The sequence below is a fragment of the Palaemon carinicauda genome, chromosome 3 (genome assembly GCF_036898095.1).
Source record: "Palaemon carinicauda isolate YSFRI2023 chromosome 3, ASM3689809v2, whole genome shotgun sequence".
NCBI classification, from domain to species: Eukaryota; Metazoa; Arthropoda; class Malacostraca; order Decapoda; family Palaemonidae; genus Palaemon; species Palaemon carinicauda.
Genome location: NC_090727.1, coordinates 77,547,670 through 77,561,721, shown reverse-complemented (window position 1 = coordinate 77,561,721; position 14,052 = coordinate 77,547,670). Strand labels below are relative to the sequence as shown.

The following is a 14,052-nucleotide window of genomic DNA, read 5'->3' as shown; positions in this document are numbered from 1 at the left end:
ATCCCAAAAGTATATATATATATATATATATATATATATATATATATATATATATATATATATATATATATATATATATATGTGTGTGTGTGTGTGTGTGTGTGTGTGTGGGTGTGTTCGTGTATCTATACTTATATACATGTGTGCGTACCTGGGCTAATTTTCCTTACAATGAGTAGATTCGGAAAAAATCAACTAATAAAAATATAAATTATTTATCAACAAGTCGATCTTTTTATAATTTGGAGACGTAATAAAGTCAATTGTTAAGATGACTACAGGTAATTTCAATAAATTAAAAGAAACCTCAAGAAACATTTGTCCTGTAAGGATTCTTCATTAAAGAAGCTATTGTCTGAACTTTAAAATTATTTCATGTAAAATATATTTTTTAGAGGACAGTACTACAAAATACAATTATATACAAGAATACAAATGTATGAGATCCTATTAATGTTTTATTTGACTGTAAAATTAGAAATCTTGAAGGGTTTTAGTCATCTTGTTTGGTAACACAAGTGGAAAAGCATTTTCAAGATGGTGATGGTGACGTGGCAAAAAATAAATTTAGTGTTATGGCTTACAAAACATTAATATACCATTCTATGGGCAATGTTAACTCTTGAAATTAAATATGATTATTTATTAAAGGGCATTCCACTAGAGGAAGCTATTTCTAGGTGAAAGCATTAAAAAAAATGCACATTTTTTTTTTTTTACTAATTTATTTAGGGAAATAAACTTGCATTAATAATGGAAGTTGTCTCATTGCATCATGTAAACTTCAGTATTAATATTAAGGATAATGTTTGTCTATGCTACTAAAAGATGTATCGATATTTATTATTCATTATAGGCTTGTAATCTCTAAAATAATCACTGTAAATGGGAGAAAAAAAATAACAGTTGCAACTTTGTATATCAAAGAGGCTATTTAGTGCGAAACATACACTATCTAATCATTGCAATATAAGACGAATATATTAAGAAATAGATTTACTTTTCTTCGGAGTGATAATGTATCCAGTTCCCTGGAGGAAAACTTTTAAGAAATTGAAATAAAAAAAAATGCTAGCAACTTTCTCCTCGGAGGTTATTCATCAAAATACCTATTGTCCAAGCCTTAAATGTCTTTCATATAGAATATATTTTATGTATGATAATAATACAAGATATATTTATTTCACGTAATAAAATTTTATTAGATACTATTAATGATCAGTTCGATTGTAAAATTAGAAATCCTTAAGGTGTTTGAGTATCGTATTTGGTAAAACAGACAGCTGACTATTTCTGAAACAGGCTTAACTACTTGTTTTACCAATAGAAATGTGCAAAATTCCTTTAGGATTTTTAATTTTGCAATCAAATATGACTTCGATGGTATCTAAGCAAATTTATTATCTTATATAGATATATTTCATGTTAGTTCTATACATAAAATACATTTTATATAAAAAATTCTAAAACTTGAACAATAGCTCTTTTGATTATTAATGTGGTCAAGGTTGAAGTTGCTAGAAGTGGCTAGTAAATTTTCTATTTTAATTCCCTTCTCTGTATTTATCTTCACAATTGGATATATTATTACTCCAATTAAAAGTAATTATATTTTCTAATATACTCGTCCTATATTGCAATGATAGAATAGTCCATGTTTTGCACTAGATACCTTCTTTGGATATGTAAAGTTGCAAGATAGTATCAAATCTGTTTTCAAAAATAGTTACTTCTACTGCCAATAGGTGCCCATACCATAGCTGTGTCCATGAATTTCTTGAAATTACGAGCCTTTATTGAATAATAAATATATATATATATATATATATATATATATATATATATATATATATATATATATATATATATATATATATATATGTATATGTATATATATATATATATATATATATATATATATATATATATATATATATATATATATATATATATATATATATATATATATATATATATATATATATAAATCATTTAATAGAATACAGGAACAGTAGTACCAAAATTAAAACTCAAACTCACATGATAGAATGGGCCAATTTATGAGATATTGTTTTCTTAATTTAATTTTGTTTCCCTAAATTAATTCGTCTGCTAACAACAAATCTCAATTTTTATGGTTTTCACCTATAATTAGCTATCTCTAGGATGAAATATTCCTTAATCATCATCTATATTAAATCTTAAGACTTAGCATTGCCTTTAGAATGGTATATTAATGTATTATAAGCCATAATACAAAATTCTTTTTTTGCCACGTCAACATCATCCTTGTGAAAATGCTTTTTCACTTGTGTTACCAAACAAGATTATTAAAACCCTTTCAAGAGATCTAATTTTACAGTCAAATGAAACATTAATGGGATCTCATACATTTTATTTCTTGTATATAATTGTATTTCGTAGTAGCCTACTAGTATTAAAAATATATTTTATATGAATATAATTTAAGCTTAGACAATAGCTTTTTTTTTAATGAAGAATCCGTGCCAAGAGAAAAGTTGTCAGCTGTTTCCATAACTTTAGTTACACCAGTTTTCATCTTAACAATTAAATAAAACCATTACTACTAATTAAAGTAATTCTACTTTTCAATATATATGTCTTATATTGTTGTGTCCACAAAATCATAAACAATGTTAAATTATTTAATTAATACACGAACTATATTATGAAAAATAGAACTTAAGTTTGCATGATACAATGGAACGATCTGTATTATTTGATTTCATTCATTTACCTTTGGTTCCCAGAATAAATTTATCTGCTATTATCATTAAATGTCTTGAGATTAGACTATGGTGAGATACTCAAGTTAGAATAATGTAAAAGTAAATAATGATGAACTCTAAAATACATCTCAGGATTACTATACGAGCCGTTGTAAATATTGACTAAGTTCCGAGTCTAAACTTCCAACATGGCGAGTCCCGAGTGTGTCCTTTTGTTTCCCTGAAGTCCAGCATTTTTTTTTTTTTTCGTTTTTCCTGCAAACCTTCAAAGATTAGTCAAATGTAAGTTATTTCATGTTTATTATTATATCACATACACAACGTCCCTTATGCTAAATGCCTTTTTTATGCAGTGATTATTACGAAAGTGTGGCATGTGACCATGTCAAAACTTAGCTATGAAGCCACAAAGTTGGAAGTCATATGTAAAATTCTCTTTATTTTAAGAAAATTGCTTTGGATTTTGTGCCAAGGTGAGGTATAAACAAAGGGCCACTCCGAAATTAACTTGATATTTATATTATGCAACCTATGTGGAAATATTGACCAATTTGCTTGAAGATATAATCGTGTATGGCAAGGTGGCTGCCAATCCAAAATTTTAATTTCCCACTTTGTGAACCGTAGCTTTAGGATGTTGAGTTGAAGCGGTGGTCATTTTTCTTTAGCGCCCATTCGTTGTATGTTTTCATGAAAATTATTTTTCTTTTAGTTTTAAATTGTTCCGATATCTACCACCCTACGTATCGCAGTAGTAATGGGGTCCCAATTCGGTCCCTAGGTGGGAATCGGTCAGAAAACTTAACATAATCGTATTTCTTGTTACTCTTAAAATATTTTATTTTTCCTTGTTTCTTGTCCTCGCTGGGCCGTTTTCCCCGTTGGAGCCCCCTAGGCTTGTAGCATCCTGCTTTTCCAACTGGGGTTGTGGCTTGACAAGTAATAATAATAATAATAATATATGGTTTGACGTTGATACTGTTTTTTGAATGATTTATTGTTGATTTCTCATTTATTAATTTCCTTATTGATAACCGCGGGCCATCCGGGTAACTGAGCAGTCACGTGACCTCCCGCACGTGGCGCAGTGAAAACAAACCACACTTTAACATGGTGTTGCATGAACGGTCGTCTGTTAAAGCTAAATTATTCGCCATTATGCCTTCATCATGTGTTATTTTCAACTGCAAGAATCACAATATGATGCAAAGAAAGATGTTGCATTTTTACAAGTTCCCCAGTCGTAGCAGAAGCCCGGATATGAGGGATAAGTGGCTTGCAGCATGCCAGCAAATGAATCCAAATGGACACAAATGGTCCTCACTAAAGAGTCGGGTTATTTGTAGTGAACACTATCTCAGGTATTTATGAAATTTAACATATTTTAATAAAATTTAACATTCTGGTGGTTGGTGTTCCAACAGTATGTCTATTGGTGTTCATTATGAATTTATATTAAATTGCCAAAATACAGGTAAACCCAACTTGACTGAGAAAGAACACCCAGACTACATTCCATGCATACTGCCTTTCAAGAAAGACAGCTATTCCAAAGCCAAACGACAACTTGAAAGGTATGGGCGAAATGACAAGAGAAGGCGATTGGTTTGAGGCCAGCAGTAATACACCTCACACTTGTGTGCTGTAAACAGTTCAAAATAATTATTGTTTATCATCATTTTTAACTTGCAAGTGTCGCTAGAAGTTACAGCAGTTGTATTTTATATCTTATTACTCACCTGAAGCATTTAACTTTATATTGTAACGTGTTTTAGCAGCTCCATCCAAAGAATTCACGTAATCGTAAGCCATTGCTCTGGTTTGTTTTCACTTCGCTTGATTCCCGCGCTAGCGGTTACGTCATCGATGACGTCAGCCCGCGGTTATGAATTTCCTTTCCTCAGTGGGCTATTTTTCCCTATTGGAGACCTTGGGCTTATAGCATCTTGCTTCCCCATCTAGGGTTGTATCTTGGCTAGTAATAGTAATAACAGGTTGAACCAACCCCTACCGAGTCACTGCGTCCTAGGTAGCTCTATTGAGGACCGTTTTCTATACACCAGTCAGAGTGGTCTGCTTCGCTTGGGTAATATTTTAATGCTCATTTGTTCCGTGCAGCGTTACTTCGATGTACCATTGGGCAGGTAATGAGGCCCACTATTTTAGGCATTCAGGGTGTATGTATGATGACTGTCATGCCCCATAACTCCCTTAGGTAAAGTTGTATTGTATTACAGGGTATGATTTTGAACAGATAATATGTTTTCCTATAGTAAATGACGTGATTTAACCGAATTTGACCTTCATTTCAACCGCAAACAAACGGATCAAACAATTCGACTAACTTTAAGTTGCCAAATTGGTTGCTGTTATTAGGGATGAAATGAAGGTGAAAACCGGTTAAATCACGTTATTTTCTACAGGAAAACATATTTTCTGTTAAAATTATTAAATATAATGTCTTTTATTATATATATTTTGTTAAAATACTTGAATATAATGACTTGTTCAGATTCGGTGTCACTTAACTTACGTATGTACTGCGAACGAACAGTAACATTAGCAACGTTACCAACGGTAGACAACGTTGCCAACGTTACGGTGACAACGTTACATGGTATTATTATCGTGTGTATTTTAAAGAATTTTTCCATGTACCCTTTACACACTATATAAAAAAGTACAAAAAGGGTACAGAACCTAACAAACCCCCAAACCTAGAAGTTCCCAGGTCACAAACCCAATATAATGCCCTTTGGTATATCACTTCACTCACGTTACGGTAACGTTAGCATTGTTACGATAACATTATGTATAATGGTTCTTGTTTCGCCATTAGCTCGCTTCGCTCGCATGAAAATAAAACATCAAGCTCGTATGTACTGGCTAGCGGTAATGTTGAGCTGTGCATGCTAACATTACCAATATTGAATATAATGGTTCTTGTTCCTCACTCACGATCACAGGAAAATAAAACATCACCCTCGTATGCATTGGCAATTGGTAATGCCGAGCTTCGCACTGAAATGAAATATAATAAAACTAACACATTAAAGTTAAAGAAATTAAAGTCTTACTTTTATGACCGTGACGTCATAACTTAGGGGTCACGGGGGTGTTGTGACTGAGTCTGTGGTGTCTTAAGTGTTTTGCCTGAGATTAGCACTGCACTTGGAACACTGTAAAAGTTGGTATATTACATTACGTGATTTCAGAAAATTATCAACATTGGAATACACCAAAATAGTTTCAATTATGGATTATTGAAGCGGTTACAATTTTCTAATACTTAGATCGTAAAATACGCAAAAGACAACACTTGAACTAACAAAGACCTGACTTGGTCAAAGGTTTCCTTGGAAAGGGGCTTGTTGGAAGGGTGGGGTAGGGAAATATTAACCCCCCTGTGCAACCTTTACATACGTATGGGTTCGTGATTGGTTAACAGAAAAGCATCGGAGTCTAGAGAGTAAACATGAATGAACAGAATGGGAAACTTGTCCAGAGCAAGTATTTATGTGAAATATAGGAGTGACAAGGTAATAACAAAATGTATAAAAGTAATATATGAAGATAAAATGGAATGTATGATAAATAATATTTGATGGTTACAGTATATAAAATGAGGTGATTTTATAAGGTATCGGATAATAAAACGAGTAATACTGGGGTCAAACGTAATATGTATACGAGGGTATTACATAACTAAACAAGTAATAGACTTGAACAGAGCTGGTAGAGAGACGAATACTTACATTTCACGATTAGAGAAGAAGAAATCCTATTAGTTGGGGAAAAGTCTGCGCAGGGAGGCGGGGTTTTTGCGCAGAAAGTTGAAACCTGCTATGTTCAAACGTACGTACAAGAGCGTCGACAACGGGCAAGTAGAATGAGAAAAATTAAATGAAAAACACTGCTAATGTTAGCATGATACGTTAACATTTGATCTACATTACAGTGAACCCTCGTTTATCGCGGTAGATAGGTTCCAGACCCGGCCGCGATAGGTGAAAATCCGCATAGTAGTGACACCAATTTACCTATTTATTTAACATGTATATTCAGACTTTTAAAACCTTCCCTTGTACGTAGTACTGTTAACAAACTACCCTTTAATGTACAGAACACTTAATGCATGTACTACAGTACCCTAAACTAAAACAGGGTATTAAAGGCGATTTTATATCATGCGTTTCCTAAACACGCCAAAAAGCACGATAAAAAATGGCAACCAATGTTTTGCTTACGTTTCTCTGATCATAATGAAGAAACAAACGCATTTACTGTACACATCTGTGTATAGGTTAGTTTTTGCATCGATTATATTGATTATTCAGTACAGTATGTTGATTTTGTTATTACCGATATGTATATATATATATGGGTTATGAAAAAAATCCGCGATGGTCGAACCGCGAAGTAGCGAGGGTTCACTGTACACGTTGGCAGCACTGGTTACTGTATTATATTTTTTCATGAGACATAGTCTTAGCAACGGCACCTCCAAAGTTTATTCAGCCATACTGTTTTGTATTTTCCTCCGTTTATTATACATTCAAGAAGGTAATGTATAGAGAAGAAAAGGCTTGTTTTATGATTATATATCGTTTCCCCAGTATGTTTTCCCCACCCAAAACCCTGAGTTCCCACTGGGGGTCCCCCATTATCGAAGGATATATATATATTATATATATATATATATATATATATATATATATATATATATATATATATATATATATATATATATATATATATATCTGAAACTATTCATTTGCGATGAGAACGAGTTTCATTTTCGAAGAGCGTAATTATTTCTATAAGAAAAAGTAGTTTTTTTTCCTAGGTTACATTGCCCTGTAATACATTACAATAATACCCTCCCTTATTTTCAACCCCCTAATGTTAAGAATAGTTTTTTTATTATTATAAAAAGGTCTGTTTTAATGTTACTTTTCTCTATATTTTAATTGTTCATAATTTTTTGTATAGTTTAGTTTTTTCCGTAGATCCTTTCCTCTCGCTAGTTTTCTCTATTTGACTCCTTGGGCTTATGTCAGGGTTTTCTTATTAATATTGTCTTCACTTATCATGGGCTTCTTACCCACATCCCCCTTTAAAAGAAAGTCGTATTGGATCTTTTTCATAAATTATTGTTTTTGGGCTGTACAGACTCTTTTTGACGTTCGTGTAAAAAGCGAACAAATACAGCTGTAATTTTATTATATTTAAGATAGCAAAGTTGTTATGAAGCCTTCAAATATATTTTTCTAAATGAAACTATGTTCGGAACCTCAATTTGGGTACCTCGCAAAATAGGCATTACGTTGTGGTCTTACCGTGATTTAACTGACGCCAAGTATTCCTCTTTAAAATGTATAGGTACACTAGGTTGAGAAATTTCACAACCTTGGAGACACCTGATATCTTGACGAAACCTTAGGTTGAATTGTTTCACAGATGCCGATATATATTTCATTTTAAGTAATTAAGAGATAACATGGTAGCTGGCTACAATTAACAAACTTGAGTAAGTTCAAAGGTTGGATAGAATAGATAACAAAGGTTTTCCTGTTATAGAGATTAGACGTCGTCAGGTTTTGTCGATAATGAAAAGGGTAAGTTTTAAGTAGGTGAATTACTTTTTCAAGTGAAATTGGGTTTCCAGGAAAAATATGATAGAAAGAAATTGTTAAGCATTAACAATGATTTAAGGGGTCAATGAAAGTACTTGAGTATTGTGAGCTACATATTAAGTTAAATTGTCTATGAAAGGTGCACAGGCTATGTATGCCAAAGAAATGTAAACTGATGGCTTTAAATTTTGAAAGTATTTAGTCCTTCTGTCCTAGCTATGTACACTTATAAATTTGCCGTAACAAAAAAAAGTGAAAATCCTGGAATAAATTTTGCTAGGCATTTACAGTTTTAAAAACATATATTGACATAAAGGGGTGAGATTACAGTCAGAGTGAAGAACGTTCTGGGTGATAGGAGGATAGATGTGAGAGAGGCAAGAGAGCATGCTAGAAATATGAGTGAATGGCGAGCGATTGTGACGCAGTTCTGGTAGGCCGTGCTGCTTCCTCCAGTGCTTGAATGACCGTGGAGGTAGCAGCAGTAGGGGATTTAGCGTTATGAAGCTTCATCTGTGGTTGATAACGTGGGAGGGTGGACTGTGGCACCCTAGCAGTACCAGGTGAACTTAGTTGAGTCCCTTGTCAGGCTGGGAGGAATGTAGAGAGGAGAGGTCCCCTTTTTTGTTTCATTTGTTTGATGTCGGCTACTCCCCAAAATTGGTGGAATTGCCTTGTTACAGTATATGTATGTATTACAGTCACCAATCCATAAAAGATAATAAAAAAAAGTAAGGTAACAATCCGGTCAACCGAATTTTACTGAAAGTACTGTAACCATGTAAAATTCAAAACAACTTATCAAATTGTAATCAGTATTTTCATAGTATCTGATAACACTACCTGAATCTGTACTCTTCTTTCTTTGTAAGTTATGTCAGGAATAGGTTTATTAGGGGTGTCATGCTAATTTTATAACTATTTCAAAGTGGCATAACTGTTTGTTTGACATTGCAAGAATTAAGATTAAACCATTAGGCTCATTACATGTTTTATTGAACCATTTAATGCCTACATTTTCAAAGTTTCTTACATGTTTAAGTTAACCTTGTGTAACAAATTAATTTAGTCTTAGTCTGTTTTTCATCATTTTAACCATCAGTTGCTTCTTTATAAAGGTATCTGGTGTCAGTTCCTGTAACATCCGGGGAGGTGCACACCAGAATGTTAGGGCAAGCCCAACGCACTGTGGTGCCCAGCCCAAGTAAATGGATTAAACTCTTGGTCCCTGCCTGGTATCAATCTGCCGCCATGTGAATGCTAGGCCAACGAGTTACCGCAGTACTAGCCAGGAGGTAAGTTATTGATGTAGCTCTGCTCTTGAGAAACTTATCACTTTCATTGAATAATTTTCTTGTAGTTTGCATTAGTAATTACTAATATGCAACTATGGATTAGCCAAAATTAGTCTGGTTGAATGATTTGTACCTTATAACTTGTCATGATGCTGTTACAGTCGCATACGGTAGGTTACAGTAGTGGAGCCATTGTTAAATTCTGTTGGTTGATTTTGTTCCCATTGTTTCATGATACAGTAATGTATAGCCTTGTATCCTTTTATGCTGCAGTATTACTACAGCACATTAATTAAGTACTAGTTAGTTTCCTTTGGCTATAAAGTTAATGATAAAATGATAAATTTATGTTGTTACAGTGAACCCTCGTTTATCGCGGTAGATAGGTTCCAGTCGCGGCCGCGATAGGTGAAAATCCGCGAAGTAGTGACGCCATATTTACCTATTTATTCAACATGTATATTCAGACTTTTAAAACCTTCCCTTGTACGTAGTACTGTTAACAAACTACCCTTTAATGTACAGAACACTTAATGCATGTACTACAGTACTCTAAACTAAAACAGGCACAAATATTAAAGGTGATTTTATATCATGCATTTCCTAAAAATGCTAAAAAGCACGATAAAAAATGGCAACCAATGTTTTGTTTACATTTATCTCTGATCATAATGTAGAAACAAACTGGAGGTAGAGCTTTGCTTATTACCCAGACATATTTCCCATACTTTTCCCTTAGAACTACATCACATCTTCCTACTTTAGATATATAGATATATATATATATATATATATATATGTGTGTATATATATATATATATATATATATATATATATATATATATATATATATATATATATATATATATATATATATATATATATATATATGTGTGTGTGTGTGTGTGTGTGTATATATATATATATATATATATTTATATGTATATATATATATATATATATATATATATATATATATATATATATATATATATATATATATATATATATATATATTACTGTATATATATGGGTTATGGAAAAAATCCGCGAAGTGGTGAATCCGCGATGGTCGAACCGCGAAGTAGCGAGGGTTCACTGTACTGGTGTATAGGGGAAATGTTGCAGAAAATGTTAAGCTATCAAGCCTGGATTGAGTCGTACTATATCAAGGCTGAGTTCTTGTGAGAAGTGCAATTCTGTACTACACAGCATAGTTAAATGATTAGGGAAAGACACACAAATGTTTACCCAAATTTTATGATTCTTGTGATATTTATCTCTACCAGTGAAGTTGAAAGGCGGTTATGCTTCTGCCCCTGTATGTTTGTTTGTTTGTTCGTGAACAGCTTCCTGGCCACAATATTAATCGAAGAATAATGAAACCTGCAGGGATTGTTATGTAAAAAAACTGGAAATGATTCAGTTTTGGATGGTTAGGGTCACTGTCGAGTAAAATGTCCAATTCATGTAATCAACCATAACTTTGGACATCGTTGTCACAGAGACTTCAAACTTGGTTTATAAGTGTATGAAACTCCACGCCAATTAATACATGTTAAGGTCAAGGTTGCGAAATAAGCTGCCAAGGGGGAGGTCGGCGTTCTTATTGAGTGTCCCTCTAGTTAGTCATTGAGATAAGTAGTTCAATATTGTCAGTTTGCTACTTTCTTGACGCTTCCTAAAGCAACTGCAGTGTTCCCCCTCATATTTGCCTGGCTGTTGAGTGACCTTAGGCCAGAATGGCCATCCGTATGGCCCAAATTCTCTAAAAGCTAATGCCGTGCTTTTGCATGAGTTTCATACCCTAGGGTCAAGTGCAAATGATCAACAGTAGGAAAGTCTTATTTGTTATCGAAAATATTTCCATTGAATTATAGACTTAATTTAAATCAAGATATTTATAACCTGATACCTCAGAAGGAATTAAGTTTTCCTATACTCTAGCTTGAATATGGCCATTTAACTAATGCTTTGTGTAAAACATTAACAATTGAACATATTTCACGTGAATGTGTGAAGAAGTGATGTCATGTATTGATATCAAATCGCTTAATCTTTTTTTTTTTTCCAATCAACATATGTCTTGTCAATTGTAACCTTTTTTATGATTGCATTATTTTCTCTTCATGTAAGAACAAACCTCCAAACCAGTCTCGTACCATCTAATGTATTGGAATCGGTATTACGTTAGATTTAATTATTTTCTCTACACAAGAACAAACCCCAAAATTAGTCCTGTACAAGCTATAGATTGGAATAAATAGTTTAGTTGAACTATGGTTTTAAACTACCAGACATTTATTTATGGCTACTTTCTACTAGGTAGAAAGAGTGGAAGACATTAGCCATGGTAAGCAGCTCTTATAGGAGAAGGACACTCCAATATCAAATCATTGTTCTCTAGTCTTTGGTTGTGCCATAGCCTCTTTACCCATTGTCTTCCACTGTCTTGGGTTAGAGTGCTCTTGCTCGAAGGTACACTCAGGCACACTATTCATTTTTAATTATTTTATTTCCTCACTGGGTTATTTTCCAGTTGGAGCCCTTGGACTTATAGCATCCTGCTTTTCCAACTAAGGTTGTAGCTTAGTAATAATATGATGCATTGCTCCCCGTATCAAATTATTGCCTCTCCCCGGCATACCCAGGTCGTCTCGGATAGTTGATTTAAAGAGAGAAGACAGCATTAGAAAGGAAATGAGGAAATGGGTAACCAAGATATCAGATTTTTTATTTGTAATGAACACAGAGTTGGTTAAATTAAGTATTGAATTTAATATAAAAGCAGTGTATACAGCAAAATAATTGTTTAATCCATTTAAAAAAGGAAATTAATATATTGCGTGTTGTATCGGATATTTCTATGATTTCTGAATAAGACAAAAAATATTGTATTTTTTAATGCAAATCGACCGTGAAGTGTATAGAGTCCAATAGATTTAAAAGGTATTACAAGGACTAGACTGTGAATTGTCCTAAGGCATTCTCTGAGGTCACCTTTGGTAACAGACCCACAATTTCAACAGCAGTTTCAGCTCCGACCTCAGTGAAGGATAACAGAAAGATCATGATAAACTACTATGTTGGGTTATAAAAGCGACAAACTGGTTTCTCAACCCTAATGCCTGATATTTTGGCCAAGTATCATAACAAGGTAGAGCTTCTGTATTTGTTATTAATATACAGAAGGTGCTCAACTTAATGAACAAACATTCAGATAGACAATTCAAACTGAAATCACAAATTTTAGATAGTGACAAAAGTTCATAAGGAAATAAAGTAATAAAACAATATTTGTTTAATTTTGCAGCTGAAAATTGTAGCCATGTGAGTTAAGTGAATCCTACATAAGGCCAAAATTTAACATAATTTGAATTATCATCGGCTTTTTGGAACCTGTTACGGTTGTAAATTGAGGTCAATCTCTACTATTTGAAAGGCCCAAGATGGAAAGATAATATAGGGTAAGGTTATTTTTTATACAAATGTGTTCAACTATATTAATACTGCAATTTAAAACTAATGATTTTATATGAAATTTACAGATGGTATCTTTCTACACAAGAATATACCCAGCTACTGGCATTCTGTCGTTTCCTCCACCCTTCTTCATCTCTTAGATAGGAGGCTGATAGCTAACGACAAAACCCAATACTCGGACACGAGTGGGCGCCGACGATGAGTGTGGATTCTTTACTGGTCATTTTGATCCAATAACTCAATAATGACCTCAATTAAGGGCCCATATAAACTGGGGTTCATACCAGCATTATCAAGAAGTAGATGTCATGCCTAAATACAGGTGGAGAAGAATTGTCTAAGTAAGTACAAAAGAAATTTCCATTTGACTTCTTAAACCCTGCAGTCTTATCCTAGGCAACCTATCCCTCGTACCATATTCCAGCGATAAATTAGGAAAGCTCTTCCAACAGGGGCTGTTGTTTAGCTAGCAATAATAATAATGTGTTAGATGTTGGAAGTAGTTAAATCCATAATTACCATAATTAAGGGCCAGTATATACTGGGGTTCATACCATACCATCATTAGCAAGTAGTAGATGTCATGCCAAAATACAGGTGGAGAAGAATTGCCCGAGTAAGTAATAAAGAAATATCCTGTACAGTAGTCTTATCCTAGGGATCCTTTCTCTCGTACCAGATTCCAGTGATAAACTAGGAAAGCTTTTCCAACAGGGCCTGTTGTTTAGCTAGTAGTAATAATGTGTTTGATGTTGGAAATAGTTAAGTCTATGTGTGGGTTTTGGAATGGGGCAACTTGTTCTGAATGTTTGGAAATATGCAGATCAGTATAATTTCTACAAGGTACAGTTGCTAATACTTCCCAAAACTGTGAGGGGTTTGGAACAA

At 33.4% G+C, this 14,052-nt stretch overlaps 1 long non-coding RNA gene across 1 annotated transcript in view; it reads left to right on the top strand.

Moving 5' to 3' along the window:
• The first annotated feature begins 2,878 nt into the window (after positions 1-2,878).
• The window catches only part of LOC137638349 (uncharacterized), a 35,208-nt gene continuing 24,034 nt past the window's right edge, over positions 2,879-14,052 (top strand). The window contains exons 1-3 of the long non-coding RNA XR_011044089.1: positions 2,879-3,032; positions 9,505-9,681; positions 13,230-13,505. This is a non-coding gene — a long non-coding RNA (uncharacterized lncRNA). The remainder of the gene's footprint in view (positions 3,033-9,504; positions 9,682-13,229; positions 13,506-14,052) is intronic.